The following is a 21,925-nucleotide window of genomic DNA, read 5'->3' on the forward strand; positions in this document are numbered from 1 at the left end:
GGTGACTGAGACACCATCCACTGTGGTATTTCTGTTACAGCAGCACTAGGTGACTGAGACACCATCCACTGTGGTATTTCTGTTATAGCAGCACTAGGTGACTGAGACACCATCCCCTGTGGTATTTCTGTTACAGCAGCACTAGGTGACTGAGACACCATCCACTGTGCTATTTCTGTTACGGCAGCACTAGGTGACTGAGACACCATCCCCTGTGGTATTTCTGTTATAGCAGCACTAGGTGACCGAGAAACCATCCACTGTGGTATTTCTGTTACAGCAGCAGTAGGTGACTGAGACACCATCCACTGTGCTATTTCTGTTACGGCAGCACTAGGTGACTGAGACACCATCCACTGTGGTATTTCTGTTACAGCAGCACTAGGTGACTGAGACAGCATCCACTGTGGTATTTCTGTTATAGCAGCACTAGGTGACTGAGACACCATCCACTGTGGTATTTCTGTTACAGCAGCCCTAGGTGACCAAGACCATCCACTGTGGTATTTCTGTTATAGCAGCACTAGGTGACCGAGACACCATCCACTGTGGTATTTCTGTTACAGCAGCACTAGGTGACCGAGACACCATCCACTGTGGTATTTCTGTTACAGCAGCACTAGGTGACTGAGACACCATCCACTGTGGTATTTCTGTTACAGCAACACTAGGTGACTGAGACACCATCCACTGTGGTATTTCTGTTAGAGCAGCACTAGGTGACTGAGACACCATCCACTGTGGTACTTCTGTTACAGCAGCACTAGGTGACTGAGACACCATCCACTGTGCTATTTCTGTTACAGCAGCACTAGGTGACTGAGACACCATCCACTGTGGTACTTCTGTTACAGCAGCACTAGGTGACTGAGACACCATCCACTGTGGTACTTCTGTTACAGCAGCACTAGGTGACTGAGACACCATCCACTGTGGTATTTCTGTTATAGCAGCACTAGGTGACTGAGACACCATCCACTGTGGTACTTCTGTTACAGCAGCACTAGGTGACTGAGACACCATCCACTGTGGTATTTCTGTTACAGCAGCACTAGGTGACTGAGACACCATCCACTGTGGTATTTCTGTTACAGCAGCACTAGGTGACTGAGACACCATCCACTGTGGTATTTCTGTTACAGCAGCCCTAGGTGACTGAGGCACCATCCACTGTGGTATTTCTGTTACAGCAGCACTAGGTGACTGAGACACCATCCACTGTGGTATTTCTGTTACAGCAGCACTAGGTGACTGAGACACCATCCACTGTGGTATTTCTGTTACAGCAGCACTAGGTGACTGAGACACCATCCGCTGTGGTATTTCTGTTACAGCAGCACGAGGTGACTGAGACACCATCCGCTGTGGTATTTCTGTTACAGCAGCACTAGGTGACTGAGACACCATCCACTGTGGTATTTCTGTTACAGCAGCACTAGGTGACTGAGACACCATCCACTGTGGTATTTCTGTTACAGCAGCACTAGGTGACTAAGGCACCATCCACTGTGGTATTTCTGTTACAGCAGCACTAGGTGACTGAGACACCATCCACTGTGCTATTTCTGTTACGGCAGCACTAGGTGACTGAGACACCATCCACTGTGGTATTTCTGTTACAGCAGCACTAGGTGACTGGGACACCATCCACTGTGGTATTTCTGTTACAGCAGCACTAGGTGACTGAGACACCATCCACTGTGGTATTTCTGTTACAGCAGCACTAGGTGACTGAGACACCATCCACTGTGGTATTTCTGTTACAGCAGCACTAGGTGACTGAGACACCATCCCCTGTGGTATTTCTGTTACAGCAGCACTAGGTGACTGAGACACCATCCACTGTGCTATTTCTCTTACGGCAGCACTAGGTGACTGAGACACCATCCCCTGTGGTATTTCTGTTATAGCAGCACTAGGTGACCGAGAAACCATCCACTGTGGTATTTCTGTTACAGCAGCAGTAGGTGACTGAGACACCATCCACTGTGCTATTTCTGTTACGGCAGCACTAGGTGACTGAGACACCATCCACTGTGGTCTTTCTGTTCTAGCAGCACTAGGTGACTGAGACACCATCCACTGTGGTATTTCTGTTACAGCAGCACTAGGTGACTGAGACACCATCCACTGTGGTATTTCTCTTACAGCAGCAGTACGTGACTGAGACACCATCCACTGTGGTATTTCTGTTCTAGCAGCACTAGGTGACTGAGACACCATCCACTGTGGTATTTCTGTTACAGCAACACTAGGTGACTGAGACACCATCCACTGTGGTATTTCTGTTACAGCAGCACTAGGTGACTGAGACACCATCCACTGTGGTATTTCTGTTACAGCAGCACTAGGTGACTGAGACAGCATCCACTGTGGTATTTCTGTTATAGCAGCACTAGGTGACTGAGACACCATCCACTGTGGTATTTCTGTTACAGCAGCCCTAGGTGACCAAGACCATCCACTGTGGTATTTCTGTTATAGCAGCACTAGGTGACCGAGACACCATCCACTGTGGTATTTCTGTTACAGCAGCACTAGGTGACCGAGACACCATCCACTGTGGTATTTCTGTTACAGCAGCACTAGGTGACTGAGACACCATCCACTGTGGTATTTCTGTTACAGCAACACTAGGTGACTGAGACACCATCCACTGTGGTACTTCTGTTACAGCAGCACTAGGTGACTGAGACACCATCCACTGTGGGACTTCTGTTACAGCAGCACTAGGTGACTGAGACACCATCCACTGTGGTATTTCTGTTATAGCAGCACTAGGTGACTGAGACACCATCCACTGTGGTACTTCTGTTACAGCAGCACTAGGTGACTGAGACACCATCCACTGTGGTATTTCTGTTACAGCAGCACTAGGTGACTGAGACACCATCCACTGTGGTATTTCTGTTACAGCAGCACTAGGTGACTGAGACACCATCCACTGTGCTATTTCTGTTACGGCAGCACTAGGTGACTGAGACACCATCCACTGTGGTATTTCTGTTACAGCAGCACTAGGTGACTGAGACAGCATCCACTGTGGTATTTCTGTTATAGCAGCACTAGGTGACCGAGACACCATCCACTGTGGTATTTCTGTTACAGCAGCACTAGGTGACCGAGACACCATCCACTGTGCTATTTCTGTTACGGCAGCACTAGGTGACTGAGACACCATCCACTGTGGTATTTCTGTTACAGCAGCACTAGGTGACTGAGACAGCATCCACTGTGGTATTTCTGTTATAGCAGCACTAGGTGACCGAGACACCATCCACTGTCGTATTTCTGTTATAGCAGCACTAGGTGACTGAAACATCATCCCCTGTGGTATTTCTGTTACAGCAGCACTAGGTGACTGAGACACCATCCACTGTGCTATTTCTGTTACGGCAGCACTAGGTGACTGAGACACCATCCCCTGTGGTATTTCTGTTATAGCAGCACTAGGTGACCGAGAAACCATCCACTGTGGTATTCCTGTTACAGCAGCAGTAGGTGACTGAGACACCATCCACTGTGCTATTTCTGTTACGGCAGCACTAGGTGACTGAGACACCATCCACTGTGGTATTTCTGTTACAGCAGCACTAGGTGACTGAGACAGCATCCACTGTGGTATTTCTGTTATAGCAGCACTAGGTGACTGAGACACCATCCACTGTGGTATTTCTGTTACAGCAGCCCTAGGTGACCAAGACCATCCACTGTGGTATTTCTGTTATAGCAGCACTAGGTGACCGAGACACCATCCACTGTGGTATTTCTGTTACAGCAGCACTAGGTGACCGAGACACCATCCACTGTGGTATTTCTGTTACAGCAGCACTAGGTGACTGAGACACCATCCACTGTGGTATTTCTGTTACAGCAACACTAGGTGACTGAGACACCATCCACTGTGGTATTTCTGTTAGAGCAGCACTAGGTGACTGAGACACCATCCACTGTGGTACTTCTGTTACAGCAGCACTAGGTGACTGAGACACCATCCACTGTGCTATTTCTGTTACAGCAGCACTAGGTGACTGAGACACCATCCACTGTGGTACTTCTGTTACAGCAGCACTAGGTGACTGAGACACCATCCACTGTGGTACTTCTGTTACAGCAGCACTAGGTGACTGAGACACCATCCACTGTGGTATTTCTGTTATAGCAGCACTAGGTGACTGAGACACCATCCACTGTGGTACTTCTGTTACAGCAGCACTAGGTGACTGAGACACCATCCACTGTGGTATTTCTGTTACAGCAGCACTAGGTGACTGAGACACCATCCACTGTGGTATTTCTGTTACAGCAGCACTAGGTGACTGAGACACCATCCACTGTGGTATTTCTGTTACAGCAGCACTAGGTGACTGAGACACCATCCACTGTGATATTTCTGTTACAGCAGCCCTAGGTGACTGAGGCACCATCCACTGTGGTATTTCTGTTACAGCAGCACTAGGTGACTGAGACACCATCCACTGTGGTATTTCTGTTACAGCAGCACTAGGTGACTGAGACACCATCCACTGTGGTATTTCTGTTACAGCAGCACTAGGTGACTGAGACACCATCCGCTGTGGTATTTCTGTTACAGCAGCACGAGGTGACTGAGACACCATCCGCTGTGGTATTTCTGTTACAGCAGCACTAGGTGACTGAGACACCATCCACTGTGGTATTTCTGTTACAGCAGCACTAGGTGACTGAGACACCATCCACTGTGGTATTTCTGTTACAGCAGCACTAGGTGACTAAGGCACCATCCACTGTGGTATTTCTGTTACAGCAGCACTAGGTGACTGAGACACCATCCACTGTGCTATTTCTGTTACGGCAGCACTAGGTGACTGAGACACCATCCACTGTGGTATTTCTGTTACAGCAGCACTAGGTGACTGGGACACCATCCACTGTGGTATTTCTGTTACAGCAGCACTAGGTGACTGAGACACCATCCACTGTGGTATTTCTGTTACAGCAGCACTAGGTGACTGAGACACCATCCACTGTGGTATTTCTGTTACAGCAGCACTAGGTGACTGAGACACCATCCCCGGTGGTATTTCTGTTACAGCAGCACTAGGTGACTGAGACACCATCCACTGTGCTATTTCTCTTACGGCAGCACTAGGTGACTGAGACACCATCCCCTGTGGTATTTCTGTTATAGCAGCACTAGGTGACCGAGAAACCATCCACTGTGGTATTTCTGTTACAGCAGCAGTAGGTGACTGAGACACCATCCACTGTGCTATTTCTGTTACGGCAGCACTAGGTGACTGAGACACCATCCACTGTGGTCTTTCTGTTCTAGCAGCACTAGGTGACTGAGACACCATCCACTGTGGTATTTCTGTTACAGCAGCACTAGGTGACTGAGACACCATCCACTGTGGTATTTCTCTTACAGCAGCAGTACGTGACTGAGACACCATCCACTGTGGTATTTCTGTTCTAGCAGCACTAGGTGACTGAGACACCATCCACTGTGGTATTTCTGTTACAGCAACACTAGGTGACTGAGACACCATCCACTGTGGTATTTCTGTTACAGCAGCACTAGGTGACTGAGACACCATCCACTGTGGTATTTCTGTTACAGCAGCACTAGGTGACTGAGACAGCATCCACTGTGGTATTTCTGTTATAGCAGCACTAGGTGACTGAGACACCATCCACTGTGGTATTTCTGTTACAGCAGCCCTAGGTGACCAAGACCATCCACTGTGGTATTTCTGTTATAGCAGCACTAGGTGACCGAGACACCATCCACTGTGGTATTTCTGTTACAGCAGCACTAGGTGACCGAGACACCATCCACTGTGGTATTTCTGTTACAGCAGCACTAGGTGACTGAGACACCATCCACTGTGGTATTTCTGTTACAGCAACACTAGGTGACTGAGACACCATCCACTGTGGTATTTCTGTTAGAGCAGCACTAGGTGACTGAGACACCATCCACTGTGGTACTTCTGTTACAGCAGCACTAGGTGACTGAGACACCATCCACTGTGCTATTTCTGTTACAGCAGCACTAGGTGACTGAGACACCATCCACTGTGGTACTTCTGTTACAGCAGCACTAGGTGACTGAGACACCATCCACTGTGGTATTTCTGTTACAGCAGCACTAGGTGACTGAGACACCATCCACTGTGGGACTTCTGTTACAGCAGCACTAGGTGACTGAGACACCATCCACTGTGGTATTTCTGTTATAGCAGCACTAGGTGACTGAGACACCATCCACTGTGGTACTTCTGTTACAGCAGCACTAGGTGACTGAGACACCATCCACTGTGGTATTTCTGTTACAGCAGCACTAGGTGACTGAGACACCATCCACTGTGGTATTTCTGTTACAGCAGCACTAGGTGACTGAGACACCATCCACTGTGCTATTTCTGTTACGGCAGCACTAGGTGACTGAGACACCATCCACTGTGGTATTTCTGTTACAGCAGCACTAGGTGACTGAGACAGCATCCACTGTGGTATTTCTGTTATAGCAGCACTAGGTGACCGAGACACCATCCACTGTGGTATTTCTGTTACAGCAGCACTAGGTGACCGAGACACCATCCACTGTGGTATTTCTGTTACAGCAGCACTAGGTGACCGAGACACCATCCACTGTGGTATTTCTGTTATAGCAGCACTAGGTGACTGAGACACCATCCCCTGTGGTATTTCTGTTACAGCAGCACTAGGTGACTGAGACACCATCCACTGTGCTATTTCTGTTACGGCAGCACTAGGTGACTGAGACACCATCCCCTGTGGTATTTCTGTTATAGCAGCACTAGGTGACCGAGAAACCATCCACTGTGGTATTTCTGTTACAGCAGCAGTAGGTGACTGAGACACCATCCACTGTGCTATTTCTGTTACGGCAGCACTAGGTGACTGAGACACCATCCACTGTGGTATTTCTGTTACAGCAGCACTAGGTGACTGAGACAGCATCCACTGTGGTATTTCTGTTATAGCAGCACTAGGTGACTGAGACACCATCCACTGTGGTATTTCTGTTACAGCAGCCCTAGGTGACCAAGACCATCCACTGTGGTATTTCTGTTATAGCAGCACTAGGTGACCGAGACACCATCCACTGTGGTATTTCTGTTACAGCAGCACTAGGTGACCGAGACACCATCTACTGTGGTATTTCTGTTACAGCAGCACTAGGTGACTGAGACACCATCCACTGTGGTATTTCTGTTACAGCAACACTAGGTGACTGAGACACCATCCACTGTGGTATTTCTGTTAGAGCAGCACTAGGTGACTGAGACACCATCCACTGTGGTACTTCTGTTACAGCAGCACTAGGTGACTGAGACACCATCCACTGTGCTATTTCTGTTACAGCAGCACTAGGTGACTGAGACACCATCCACTGTGGTACTTCTGTTGCAGCAGCACTAGGTGACTGAGACACCATCCACTGTGGTACTTCTGTTACAGCAGCACTAGGTGACTGAGACACCATCCACTGTGGTATTTCTGTTATAGCAGCACTAGGTGACTGAGACACCATCCACTGTGGTACTTCTGTTACAGCAGCACTAGGTGACTGAGACACCATCCACTGTGGTATTTCTGTTACAGCAGCACTAGGTGACTGAGACACCATCCACTGTGGTATTTCTGTTACAGCAGCACTAGGTGACTGAGACACCATCCACTGTGGTATTTCTGTTACAGCAGCCCTAGGTGACTGAGGCACCATCCACTGTGGTATTTCTGTTACAGCAGCACTAGGTGACTGAGACACCATCCACTGTGGTATTTCTGTTACAGCAGCACTAGGTGACTGAGACACCATCCACTGTGGTATTTCTGTTACAGCAGCACTAGGTGACTGAGACACCATCCGCTGTGGTATTTCTGTTACAGCAGCACTAGGTGACTGAGACACCATCCGCTGTGGTATTTCTGTTACAGCAGCACTAGGTGACTGAGACACCATCCACTGTGGTATTTCTGTTAGAGCAGCACTAGGTGACTGAGACACCATCCACTGTGGTATTTCTGTTACAGCAGCACTAGGTGACTAAGGCACCATCCACTGTGGTATTTCTGTTACAGCAGCACTAGGTGACTGAGACACCATCCACTGTGCTATTTCTGTTACGGCAGCACTAGGTGACTGAGACACCATCCACTGTGGTATTTCTGTTACAGCAGCACTAGGTGACTGAGACAGCATCCACTGTGGTATTTCTGTTATAGCAGCACTAGGTGACCGAGACACCATCCACTGTGGTATTTCTGTTACAGCAGCACTAGGTGACCGAGACACCATCCACTGTGGTATTTCTGTTACAGCAGCACTAGGTGACCGAGACACCATCCACTGTGGTATTTCTGTTACAGCAACACTAGGTGACCGAGACACCATCCACTGTGGTATTTCTGTTAGAGCAGCACTAGGTGACTGAGACACCATCCACTGTGGTACTTCTGTTACAGCAGCACTAGGTGACTGAGACACCATCCACTGTGCTATTTCTGTTACAGCAGCACTAGGTGACTGAGACACCATCCACTGTGGTACTTCTGTTGCAGCAGCACTAGGTGACTGAGACATCATCCACTGTGCTATTTCTGTTACAGCAGCACTAGGTGACTGAGACACCATCCACTGTGGTACTTCTGTTACAGCAGCACTAGGTGACTGAGACACCATCCACTGTGGTATTTCTGTTACAGCAGCACTAGGTGACTGAGACACCATCCACTGTGGTATTTCTGTTACAGCAGCACTAGGTGACTGAGACACCATCCACTGTGGTATTTCTGTTACAGCAGCACTAGGTGACTGAGACACCATCCACTGTGGTATTTCTGTTATAGCAGCACTAGGTGACTGAGACACCATCCCCTGTGGTATTTCTGTTACAGCAGCACTAGGTGACTGAGACACCATCCACTGTGCTATTTCTGTTACGGCAGCACTAGGTGACTGAGACACCATCCCCTGTGGTATTTCTGTTATAGCAGCACTAGGTGACCGAGACACCATCCCCTGTGGTATTTCTGTTACAGCAGCACTAGGTGACTGAGACACCATCCACTGTGCTATTTCTGTTACGGCAGCACTAGGTGACTGAGACACCATCCCCTGTGGTATTTCTGTTATAGCAGCACTAGGTGACCGAGACACCATCCACTGTGGTATTTCTGTTCTAGCAGCACTAGGTGACTGAGACACCATCCACTGTGGTATTTCTGTTATAGCAGCAGTAGGTGAGTGAGACACCATTCACTGTGGTATTTCTGTTACAGCAACACTAGGTTACTGAGACACCATCCACTGTGGTATTTCTGTTACAGCAGCACTAGGTGACTGAGACACCATCCACTGTGGTCTTTCTGTTCTAGCAGCACTAGGTGACTGAGACACCATCCACTGTGGTATTTCTGTTATAGCAGCACTAGGTGACTGAGACACCATCCACTGTGGTATTTCTGTTACAGCAGCACTAGGTGACTGAGACACCATCCGCTGTGGTATTTCTGTTACAGCAGCACTAGGTGACTGAGACACCATCCACTGTGGTGTTTCTGTTCTAGCAGCACTAGGTGACTGGGACACCATCCACTGTGGTATTTCTGTTATAGCAGCACTAGGTGACTAGGACACCATCCACACGTGGCATTTCTGTTATAGCAGCACTAGGTGACTGAGACACCATCCACTGTGGTATTTCTGTTATAGCAGCACTAGGTGACTAGGACACCATCCACACGTGGCATTTCTGTTATAGCAGCACTAGGTGACTAGGACACCATCCATACGTGGCATTTCTGTTATAGCAGCACTAGGTGACTAAGTCAACCACTGAATCACCACTGCCACATAAGGGCCCTTGTTGTCATTAGCTGCCATATAGTCAGCCCTGACTCATTGTGACCCCATGCACAACAGAACAAAATGCTCCTCAGTCCTACACCATCCGAATTACAGGTTGTGGATCAGACAGCTGTGACCCACAGGGCTTTCACTGGGTTACTTTTGGATGTAGACTCCCAGGCTTTTCTGCCTAGTCCACCTTAGCCTAGGAGCTCCATTGAAACCTGCTCAGCATCACGTCAACACACAAGCTTCCACGGACAGATGGGTGGGGGCCATACATGAGGTGCATTGGCCGGGAATCGAACCTGCATCTCTGGCATGGAAGTTGAGGATTTTACCATTGAGCCACCACTGCCCCCTTGCACAAAGACTACTTTTCTTAAATCCCAAATTGAGTACAAACATCAAAATAAAACAAAACTGGTAGAGCCATCTCTGACTCATGGCAACCCCATGTGCGTCGGAGTAGAACTGTGCTTCATAGGGTTGTCAGTGGCTTATCTTTTAGATCAGCAGGATTTTCTTCCAAGGAACCTCTGGGTAGATTTGAACTTCTAACGTTTTGGTTAGCACCTGAGCACATTAATCATTGTCACCACCCAGGGATTCCAGTAATTTCATAGTGGGATAGAATCTCTCCATCCCAGTGAGCTGGAGTATGAAAACAATATGGAGGGTGGAGACAAGATGGAGTGTGGATACAATATGGAGGGTGGAGACAAGATGGTGGATGGAGACAAGATGGAGGGTGGAGACAAGATGGGGGTGGAGACAAGATGGAGTGTGGATACAATACGGAGGGTGGAGACAAGATGGAGTGTGGATACAATACGGAGGGTGGAGACAAGATGGTGGATGGAGACAAGATGGAGGGTGGAGACAAGATGGAGGATGGATACAAGATGGTGAGTGGATAAAAAATGGAGGGTGGATGCAAGATGGAGGGTAGATGTAAGGTGGTGACTGGATACAAAATGGTGTATGGGTACAAGATGGTGGGTGGATGGAGGATGGATAGAAGATGGTGAGTGGATAAAAAATGGAGGGTGGATGCAAGATGGAGGGTAGATGTAAGATGGTGACCGGATACAAAATGGTGTATGGGTACAAGATGGTGGGTGGATACAAGATGGAGGATGGATAGAAGATGGGGTGGATATAAGATGGAGGATGGATAGAAGATGGTGGATGGATACAAGATGGAGGTGGATACAATATGGAGGGTGGAGACAAGATGGAGGGTGGATACAAGGTGGAGGGTGGAGACAAGATGGAGGGTGGAGACAAGATGGAGGAAGGATACAGGATGGATGTTGAATACAAGATGGAGGGTGGAGACAAAAGGGAGGATGGAGGGTAGGTACAAGATGGAGGGTGGATCTAAGAAGTATGGTGGGGACAAGATGGAGGGTGGAGACAAGATGGAGGGTGGAGAGGGGATGGTGAGTGGATAAAAGATGGTGGGTGGATGCAAGATGGAGGGTAGATGTAAGATGGTGATTGGATACAACATAGTATATGGGTACAAGACGGTGGGTGGATACAAGATGGAGAATGGATAGAAGATGGTGGATGGATACCAGATGGAGGTGGATACAATATGGAGGGTGGAGACAAAGGGAGGGTGGATAGAAGGTGGTGAGTGGAGACAAGATGGAGAAAGGATACAGGACGGATGGTGAATACAAGATGGAGGGTGAAGACAAAATGGAGGGTGGATACAAGATGGAGGATGGAGACAAGATGGATGTTGAATACAAGATGGATGTTGAATACAAGATGGATGGTGGAGACAAGATGGAGAGTGGAGACAAGATGGATGTTGAATACAAGATGGATGGTGGAGACAAGATGGAGAGTGGAGACAAGGTGGATGTTGAATACAAGATGGAGGGTGGAGACAAGATGGATTTTGAATACAAGATGGACGGTGGAGACAAAAGGGAGGATGGAGGGTAGGTACAAGATGGAGGGTGGATCTAAGAAGGATGGTGGGGACAAGATGGAGGGTGGACACAAGACTGAGGATAGAGACAAGATGGAGGGTGGAGGGTAGAGGAAGTAACATATAACACATTGTTGTTGGAAGTTGTTGAGTTGATTTCGACTCGTGCCCCCATATGATAAAATAGAAGTACCCCATAGGGTTTTATAGGCTGTAATCTTTTTGGAAGCATATCATCAGGTCTTCTGTGATTCACTGGGTAGATCTCCTACATGAAAGGTGAGAAATCTACCACTGAGCCAGTGCCCCTTGCCTTTGACCTAGCTCTCACCTTCTCCTTCCTGCTAAACTCTTCGAGGTCACAGGTGCAATCACCTGAGCTGCCAGTCAGAATCAGGTGCTATTTTGAGGACTTGCCCAACTCTGCTGGCTGGAGACTTGGTGGTCCCTGCTCAGGACAGAGTTCCGTAAGGTTAAGTTCTGCTCCATCCCAGCCCCTGGCCAACACCTGCCCTGGTACTGTTTCCTCAGGAGATCTTTCTGTCTTCCTCGCTCCTGCCCCAGTCAAGCCATCTTCAGTCTCCTGGGCCACCTTGCCGGGCCCTCACCTGGGAGCTGGTGGGAAACCAGTGTGTCCCTCACCCCAGACCTACAGGAGCACAATCTGCCCTTTTTAACAAGACCTCAGAGGGGCATCTGAGAATGGCCACTCTGCCCTATCTTGAACCCTCTAGGGAGGGGCAGGAAGGGGCTGGGCAGGTGCAAAAGGCAACACCTGGCAGCAGGTGGATACACCTGGGCAGGTGCAAAACACAACACAAGCAGAAGGTAGATACACTGGACAGGTGTCAAACAGCAGCACTTGAGCAGAAGTTGGCTGCCTGGGGACGTTCACTGCCCCTTCTGGTTTGACCGTCCGCTTTTTTTTCCCACCTGAGGTCTCTGGGCTCGTATTTTGAAAGCATTTGCCTAAGCAGACAGGACAAACTTTAAAAATATTTCAGACACAGGTGAGTGGATAGAGTGAGACAGACCCCCGTGCACCTCAACCCAGCTCAACATCGCTTGCTCCCGCCACATTGGCTTCTCAGTCTACAAACCTACGAGACACAGATCCCTCCAAAGCCCCTCTGTTCTCTTCCCTGACCCTACTGCAGCTTTTCGGTTAAAGGCCCACCCTTTTGCTCCCCTTCCTTCCTGCAACAGATGAAGCTGCCACGGTTTTTTCCTCCATTACTTTGTTACGGCCACAATGGAATCGGGCCACCGCGGTAGGACTCTCAGCTCCCACGCGGGAGACCCGGGTTCCATTCCCGGCCGATATACGTCAGGCACAGCCACCACCTGTCTGTCCATGGAGGCTTGCGTGTTGCCGTGACGCTGAACAGGTTTCAGCAGAGTTTCCAGACTGAGAGGGACTAGGAAGAAAGGCCTGGCAATCTATGTCAGCTACTCAGCCAATGAAAACCCACAATGGTCAGGTCCATAACCCATCACGGGGTTGGTGAAGGGCTGGGCAGCGTTTCGTTCTGTTAAGCATGGGGTCGCCTTGAGTCTGGGGTCCAGCGCGATGACAGCTCACAACAACACAATCCCTAGAAGCGTGACTTACTTAGGGGCTACTTCTGCGGCGCTTTACCTCCAGGGACTGGTGTTGCTCCAGGGCGCTGTCCAGCTGGCTGGTGGGGGCTGAGCAATGGAAATTGTCTTACTGAGAATGTCTTCTCCTTTCTGAAAGCATCCTGCCCTGGGTCAGCACTTGCAGAAACATAATTTTATCAAGTGCCTCTTCCTTCTCCACATGTGGCCCAGACAGCGTTATCATCTCAGCTCACAGGAAGTGTTTTCACCCACGAGCTGTCCCTCTCCGGCTGGTCGCTCCTCTATCTTCTGGCGAAATCCTCAACTTCCTCTTTAAGCAGCAGGATGTCTCTGTCACTCTCCCACCTACTCTCTAAACCAAATCTGGTTGCCATCGAGTCGATCCCACTCGTGGCCACCCCACCTGTGTCCGAGTAGAACTGTGCTCCATAGGATTTTCAGTGGTAGATTTTTTTGGAAGTAGGTTGTCAGATCTTTCTTCCTAGGCTCTGCTGGTTGAACTCAAACCTCCAGCCTTTTGGTGATCAGGTAAGGACAGTAACTGTTTGTACCACATACAAAAAAAAAAAAACCCACCAAAACAATTGCCATCAAGTCAGCTCTGACTCATAGCCAGCCTACAAAACAGAGTAGAACTGCCCCATAGGATTTCCAAGAAGCAGCTGGTGGATTCAAACCGCTGACCTTTCGGGTGGACTCAAACCTCCAACTTTCCGTTTAGCAACCAACCGCATTATCCATCTAGGCTCACCTAGAGTTGGTGCCTGGTTCTGGTCCGGGTTCTCCAGGTTCATCCGAGCTGGGACGCAGCTCACTTTGAAGATGAGCTCACAAACCCTTAATTTAAAGGGTCCTTTTCAGGGCGAGGAAAGCCTGGTGGCGTTGTGGTTGAGAGCTACGGCTGCTAACCAAAAGGTCGGCAGTTTGAATTCACCAGCCGCTCCTTGGAAACCCTATACGGCAGCTCTATTCTGTCCTATAGAGTTGCTATGTGTGGGAATTGAGTCTAAGGCAATGTGTTGTTTTTTTTTTTTTGGTTTTCAGGCAAAGCATGTTGTTCTGTTTCCCCATGGACAGAGGGGACCAGCAGGAGAGCCCAGGAAATAGTTCCACATCAAAACTGGGTCATTACATTCCAAGTCTCTCCACACTGGTAACAACCATCTCACTGGGTTTCTCCTCCCACGGAGGGGCAGTGATGCTTCCGTGGTAGAATTCTCACCTCCCACGAGGGAGACCCGAGTTCAGTTCCCAGCCACTGCCCTGCACGCGGTCACCACCCGTCTGCCTGCGGAGACTTGTATATTACTGTGATGCTGAACAGGTTTCCACGGAGCTTCCAGACTAAGACTAGGAAGAAATGTGTGGTAACTGACTTCTGAAAATCAGCCAGAGAATTTCTTGTGATCACAACAGTCCAATCATGGGATGGTGGAGGACCGGGCAGCGTTTCATTCTGTTATGTGTGGGGTGCCGGGGACCAACCAACGGCAACTACAACAACAACTACAGTGCTGAGTTATGTGAACCTTTTTCTCCAACACCCAGAACAATATGGCGGAGGGCGTTCTAGGGGACCGGAAACACTGGAGTTTTCTCTTTGCTTTGACCAGGAAGGGGAAGTTAGTCATGGCTGGGATGCAAGACGGTATCCTAAGTAGGGAGACCCCTGGGGTTGGGGAGACAGACCTTCAGACCAACCGGAAAACCAGTTGCCTTTGACTTGACCCCAACTCATGGTGTCCCTATGTGTGTGAGAGTAGGACCGTGCTCCATACGGTTTTCAATGGCTGATTTTTTGGATGTAGATCACCAGGCCTTTCTTCCAAGGTGCCTCTGGGTAGACTCAAACAAAAAAACATTGCCATGGAGTCGATTCCAACTCATGGCAACCCTATAGGACAGAGTAGAACTACCCCACCAGGTTTCCAAGGAGCGGCTGGTGTATTTGAACTGCCAACCTTTTGGTTAGCAGTGGAGTTCTTAACCACTGCACCACCAGGCCTGTGTGTTTTACACAGTAAGAGGACTTTTTTCCTTGGCGCTGCTGGTGGTTTGAACCACCCACATTTTGATTAGTAGTTGAGTGCAAACCATTGCTCCGCCCAGTCCCCTAGAAAGTACTAGTCCGTCTTAGTCTGGAAGCTCCGTTGAAACCTGCCCAACATCCTAGCAGTGCACAACTTTCCACGGACAGACGGGTGGTGGCTGCTCATGGGGTCCGTTGGTGGGGAATCCAGTCCGGGTCTCCCGAGTGGAAGGCGGGGATGCCACCGCTGAGCCGCCAATACTTCCGGCCTGACTTTACCCTTCAAAAAATCACCTGGTGGGAGGATCATAGAAAGGCAAAAACGGGAGGACAAACAGTTGACACCGATCATTGCTGGCTAAGCTAGAGAAAATCGCAGCTGGTCAGAGTTGGTACTGGTGGTGGGCATCAGAAGGGTCCTCTCTGACAAACTTGCTGATGAATTAGCTGGATGCAGTAGGAGGGACAGGGAGGCTGGGTGGCCAAGCAGTTTGTGCTCGACTCCTCACTTAAAGGTCGGTGGTTTGAATGCACCCAGTGGTGCTACCAAAGAAAGGCCTAGAGATCTGCTCTGGAAAAGATTAGAGCCAAGAAAACGTTATGGGGCACGGTTTTACTCTGTAGCACATGGGGTCGCCATGAGTTGGAATTGACTCGATGGCACCCAACAACAAGGAGAGGGACAGAAAGCCTTTGGGACAGGCTAAGTCTTTATCTTGAAAAAGTGAGGGAAGCGTTGAGACAATAGAGGGGTCGTAAAGCACCATTGGGTTCCAATGCTCCCTAAACCAAACCAAATCTATTGCTGTAGGGTCAATTCCAACTCATGGCGACCCTATAAGACAAAGTAGAACTGCCCGATAGAGTTTCCAAGGAGCGCCTGGTGGATTAGAACTGCTGACCTTTAACCACTGCGCCATCAGGTTTTCCCAATGCTCCCCACAACCTCGTTAAATTTCCTGGTATAAAAGACAGTCGACTTGGAGATCTGATTTTCTTGTATCACTGTTTGCAGATAGTTGAAAAAGTGACCCGTGTTATCTGTTGATAGCAAAAGTGTTGAGACTTTCAGTTTTTGGGTTTTTTTTTTGTAAAGGACAGTCATGAATGTGATATTTTGGGAATTCACGATAGTTGTGACATTATTAGAAAAAATGATGACATAGAAAATTACAGAGGCTCCAAGAATGACAGAGGAGAAAAATGTTTAATAAAATTTAAATCTGCCAGCTTTAAATGTGTTTTGATCTGCTTTCTAAAAAGAATGGAAAAAGTGCAACACTTTATGATGGAGACTGTTTAAAAGATGAGTTATCGATGCCCGAGACCCCATGCAAATGAATGGCATGTCTTGCTGTGTTATTTGTGATAATAAATTTTTGATTGATTGATGGGCAGGTATATTGTTGTTGTTAAGTGCCAGGAAGTCAGTTCCGACTCATAGCGACCCCGTGCACAGCAGAACGAAACACTGCCCAGTCCTGAGCCATCCTTAAAATCGTTGTTATGCTTGAGCTCATTGTCGCAGCCACTGTGTCAATCCACCTTGTTGAGGGTCTTCCTCTTTTCCGCTGACCCTGTACTCTGCCAAGCATGATGTCCTTCTCCAGGGACTGATTCCTCCTGACAACATGTCCAAAGTGTGTAAGACACAGTCTCGCCATTCTTGCCTCTAAGGAGCATTCTGGCCGCACTTCTTCCAAGACAGATTTGTTTGTTCTTTTGGCAATCCATGGTATATTCAATATTCTTCACCAACACCACAATTCAAAGGCGTCAACTCTTCTTCAGTCTTCCTTATTCATTGTCCAGCTTTCAGATGCATATGATGCGATTGAAAATACCACGGCTCAGGTCAGGTGCACCTTAGTCTTCAGGGTGACATCTTTGCTCTTCAGCACTTTAAAGAGGTTCTTTGCAGCAGATTTGCCCTATGAAACGCATCTTTTGATTTCTTGACTGCTGCTTCCATGGCTGTTGATTGCGGATCCAAGGAAAATGAAATCCTTCACAACCTCAACCTTTTCTCATTATGTTGTTTATTGGTCCAGTTGTGAGGATTTTTGTTTTCTTTACATTGAGGTGTAATCCATACTGAAGGCTGTGGTCTTTGATCTTCATCAGTAAGTGCTTCAAGTCCTCCTCACTTTCAGCAAGCAAGGTTGTGTCCTCTGCATAACGCAGGTTGTTAATGAGTCTTCCTCCAATCCTTATGCCCAGTTCTTCTTCATATAGTCCAGCTTTTTGGATACAACCCTGATGGACGTCTTTCCTGATTTAAAACCACACAGTATCCTCTTGTTCTGTTTGAATGACTGACGCTTTGTGTACAGGTTCTACATAAGCACAATTAAGTGTTCTGGAATTTCTATTCTTCTCAGTGTTATCCACACAGTCGAATGCCTTTGCATAGCCAATAAAACAGAGGTAAACATCTTTCTGGTATTCTCTGCTTTCATGTACTATCCATTTAACATCAGCAATGATATGCCTCATTCCACATCCTCTTCTGAATTTCTGGCAGTCGATATACTGCTGCAGCCGTTTTTGAATGATCTTCAGCAAAATTTACGTGCGTGTGATATTAACGATACTGTTCAAATAATTTCTGCATTCCGTTAGGTCGCCTTTCTTTGGAATGGGTACAAATATGGACCTCTTCCAGTCGGCTGGCCAGGTAGCTGTCTTCCAGATTTCTTGGCATAGACGACTGAGCACCTCCAGCGCTGTATCCGGCATATAGGTTAGCAGAATATAGGTAACAGAGGAACCCTGGAGGCACAGCCGTTAAAGCTATCGACTGCTAACCCAAAGGTTGGTGGTTCAAAACCTCCAGCAGCTCTGTGGGAGACAAATGTGGCAATCTGCTTGGTAGAAATTTACACCTTGGAAACCTTATGGAGCAGTTCTTCTCTGTCCTACAGGGTCGCTGTGAGTCGGATGCAACTCGATGGCAGTGGGTTTGGTTTTTCAGTTTTATACAGGTTTAACAGAATATTTGCCATTTCTACAATAGTTGTAGGTGCAGTTCGGTGGTTTAATTACGTTCATTGCATTGTTCAACCGTCATGTGATCACTTTCTTGCAAGTGAGAACTTTTACCTTCGAAGTTAAAAACAAAAAACCTGGCGGAAGAACGAACCCTCCTGCAAGCTGTGGGGTCTAGCTCATGGTACCAATGTATCAGTGTTCGTTCACTGTAACAAATGTAGCCCAGGAATGTAAGATGTTACTAATGGGAGAAACCGAGTCCAGGGGGAGAGTGAGTATATGAGAACACTCTGTACTTTCTACTCAGTTTCTCTGTAAACTTACAACTGTTCTAAAAAATAAAGCGTACTTGAAGAAAAAAAAAAAAAGGATACCTAGAAACATTGCATGATTTGTGTCAAAAACGGAAAAAGTCCTGCAACGTTATCAGCAGAATTCTTAGTCATTGTACAGAGAAAAAAATCTCTTTATCTTCTGAGTAGTTTCACCACATGGGGAGCAAAAGAAAATAATTCATGCAACTGCAAAAAGAGGAGCCCTGGTGACGCAGTACTTAAGTGCTCGGCTGCTAGCCAAAAGGTCAGCGGTTTGAATCCACCATCCGCTCTGTGGGAGAAAGATGAGGTGGTCTGCTTCCAGAAAGAGTACAGCTTCGGGGTCACCGACTGGATGAGAGTGGGTTTGTTTTTTGGTTAACTACACACAAAGGAAAGGATTCTTTTGTCGATTGGGAATGTGGTACATACGATTTTTGATACATGGACTCATCTTTAGAAATGAGAAGTGGTTGTCCGGGAATGGGAGATGGGTCAGGGAGGCTTGGGGGAGACTGCAAAGGGCTGACGAGGAGGAGGAAACTTTTGGGGCGATGGGTACATTCGTCTTGTGGGAATGGTTTTACAGGAGGCAGATTGCTACATCTCTCTCCCGAGGGGTGGCTGGTGGGTTCGAATTGCCAACCTTTTGCTTGGCAGCCGAGCGCTTCAACCAGTGTGCCACTAGGGTTCCTTCACAGGGGTATAATAAAAAAAAACCCATTGCCGTCGAGTCAATTTCGACTCATAAGGACCCTATACAGAAGTCAAATTGTACAATGAATTACATACCAGTTAGCTCTCTGTAAAGCTATTAAAAAACCAAACCCCTTAGGAATGACACGAAATCTTATCCAACTGGTACATTCATAAAGGATCTAAAAACAAAAACCCACTGCCGTCGAGTCGATTTAGAAGGAGTGTAATCCGGAATAGATTTGTGATGTAATTTATGAAAACACTGCTGTTGCAGGTATATGTGGCCAGGTGATTTTGGGGAGGGGGTTTAGGGTCTTGTTTCAGCCCCTAGGTGGTGCAACCGGCTAATTGCTCAGCTGGTAACTGAAAGGTTGGAGGTTCGGGTTCACCCAGAGTTGTCTTGGAAAAAAGCCGTGGTGACCTGCTTCTGAAAAGTCAAACACTGAAAACCCTGTGGAGTGTAGTTCTCCTCTGACACAAGTGGGGCGGCCGTGAGTTCGGGTCCACCCAGCTGTACGAAGGGTGAGATTTCCCTCTGTCTTCGCCGTCTCTGTAGTGGATTGCCCGCAATGCATCAGAGTCTGGCTTCGTGTTGATTCAATCATAAAACCTTTTTTTTTTTCTTTCTCTTCTGTTTTGTAGGGAGGTTTTCTGGGTTGGGGGTAGTTTGGCTTTTATTATCTTTCCCCACGTGCTCACCCTGGTTGCTATTAAAAAATAAGGGGTTTAACCTTCCCGCTTTCACTGAGAGTCACATCGTCCAGTTTCATGTCACGTATGGGAAAGTCCAATTGATTTTGTTCTCTTTTCATTGAACAGAGTGAGTGCCTCTCTCCTGGTCAGATAGCAGCATTCATTGGTTTGGTTGACGGAGTACTTTATGGGAGTAAAATATTAACCCACCAGGGTTTCCAAAAATATTAACCATGTGCAATTAATTGCATGCCAATTATTTCTCTATAAAACAATTAAAACAAACAAACAAACCCCTTAGTAATCACACGAAATCTTATCCATTTGGTAGATTCACAGAAGATCTAGAAGGAGTGTAATCCAGAGTAGATTTGTGATGTAATTTATGAAAACACTACTGTTGCAGGTATATGTGATTTTGGGGAGGGGGTTTAGCGTCTTCTTCCAGCCCCTAGGTGGTGCAGTTAACGTGCTTGGTTTGAAAATATTGCTTAAAATCCAAGCATTGAAGTGATTGTATTGACTTACCCTTTGGACACCTGGGAGCAAGAGTTTTAGAATAAGGGAACATTTTTGGCACAAAAGGACAGCAAGAAACACTAACGGTGAACAGGCTTTCTGGCCTTCCCAACCACACGACTTCCTTTGCCCTGGGTTGTTGGGCTTTTTCTGTTCTCCTGACCCAACGTCTCCCTTGTTTTTTTTCCCTTTTGGCTCTTGTTTTCCTCCTCATAAAAGGGGGTCCAGGTGCTCAGGGGAGGGAGGGGCCGAGGGCTCATCCAGGCTGAGCTGGGCAGGTGGCAGGGGAAAGGCAGGCCCTTCAGGCAGGGTTTGGGAGTCCTGACTTGAGGGGCAGGGGGTGGAGAGTGAACTTAGAAGATAGCCGTTGAGACACTGGACAGTGAGTCAGCGTTTCCATCCTGTGGGCTAACCCACTTCCTGCTTCTTCATTTGAACCCGCTAAGCACCCACAGAGGCCCAGGGTTCTGAGGACCCCAGGAAGGCAGGTGGTGAAGGGCTCCCCTAGAGGGATGCAAGGGTCCCCAGTGTGGGGGAGAGGCACGGGCAGGGCCAACAGGTCCGGCAGATCTGCTCACAGTTTTATCACCTGGGGGAGGTGGTTTGGGCTCCTGCGGGAAGCTGGCTCATTCTCATTCTGGGATCCTCCGCCTGACTGCCTTCTGGGGGAGAGAGGGATGGAGGGGTGGTGTGGGAGGGGAGGGAGGAGGGCAGTACAGAGATGGGGGAGGGGAGAGATGGGGGAGATGGTATAGGGAGGGGGACAGGGAGGGAGGGGAGAGATGGGGAGGTGGCAGGGAGAGGGAGGCAGAAATATGGGGGGACAGATATGGAGAGAGTGGGGGAGGGACATAGGGGAAGGTGGGAGATGAAGGGAGGGAGGGAGAGAAGGATGAAGGAGGGAGTGAGAGGAAGGGAAGGGGAGATGGAGGAAGAGAAAGGGTCGGGAAGAGGAAGGGAAGGAGGGAGGGGGAGGGGACAAAGAGAGGAGAGGGACAGAGGGAGGGAGGGAAGGGGGAAGTACAGAGAGGGAGGGAGGTGGGAGATGGGGGCGACAGAGAACCTCGCCAGCTGGGGTGTAATGCCTGTGAGTTGGGGTGACCCATTTGTCCTGGAATCCACCCACGGACACCATTTTCTGAACTTTCAGGGCTCTGCTGCACTTCTGCAGCCAACCATAGAGCTTCCTCGCCCTCCAAAGTCCGAGATGCCCTGTGCAGGCGCCCTTCTTTCATTTTCTGGTCCCCCCAGCGTCTCCGTCTCCCCCA

The 21,925-nt window shown here is 48.4% G+C and overlaps 1 protein-coding gene across 3 annotated transcripts in view; it reads right to left on the minus strand.

Annotated features, from left to right (window-relative positions):
* LOC126069421 (granulocyte-macrophage colony-stimulating factor receptor subunit alpha-like) overlaps nt 1-13,618 on the minus strand; it is a 39,673-nt gene extending 26,055 nt beyond the window's left edge. For 2 of the 3 annotated variants that reach the window (XM_049872833.1, XM_049872832.1), the window contains exon 1: nt 13,450-13,618. The gene's annotated coding sequence lies outside the window, so the exon portion shown is untranslated. Of the gene's footprint in view, nt 1-13,422 lie in introns of all 3 variants that reach the window. The other variant, XM_049872831.1, reaches the window with a different exon arrangement.
* Between the last annotated feature and the right edge of the window lie 8,307 nt (nt 13,619-21,925).

Source organism: Elephas maximus, chromosome X, assembly GCF_024166365.1.
Source record: "Elephas maximus indicus isolate mEleMax1 chromosome X, mEleMax1 primary haplotype, whole genome shotgun sequence".
Classification (NCBI taxonomy): Eukaryota; Metazoa; Chordata; class Mammalia; order Proboscidea; family Elephantidae; genus Elephas; species Elephas maximus.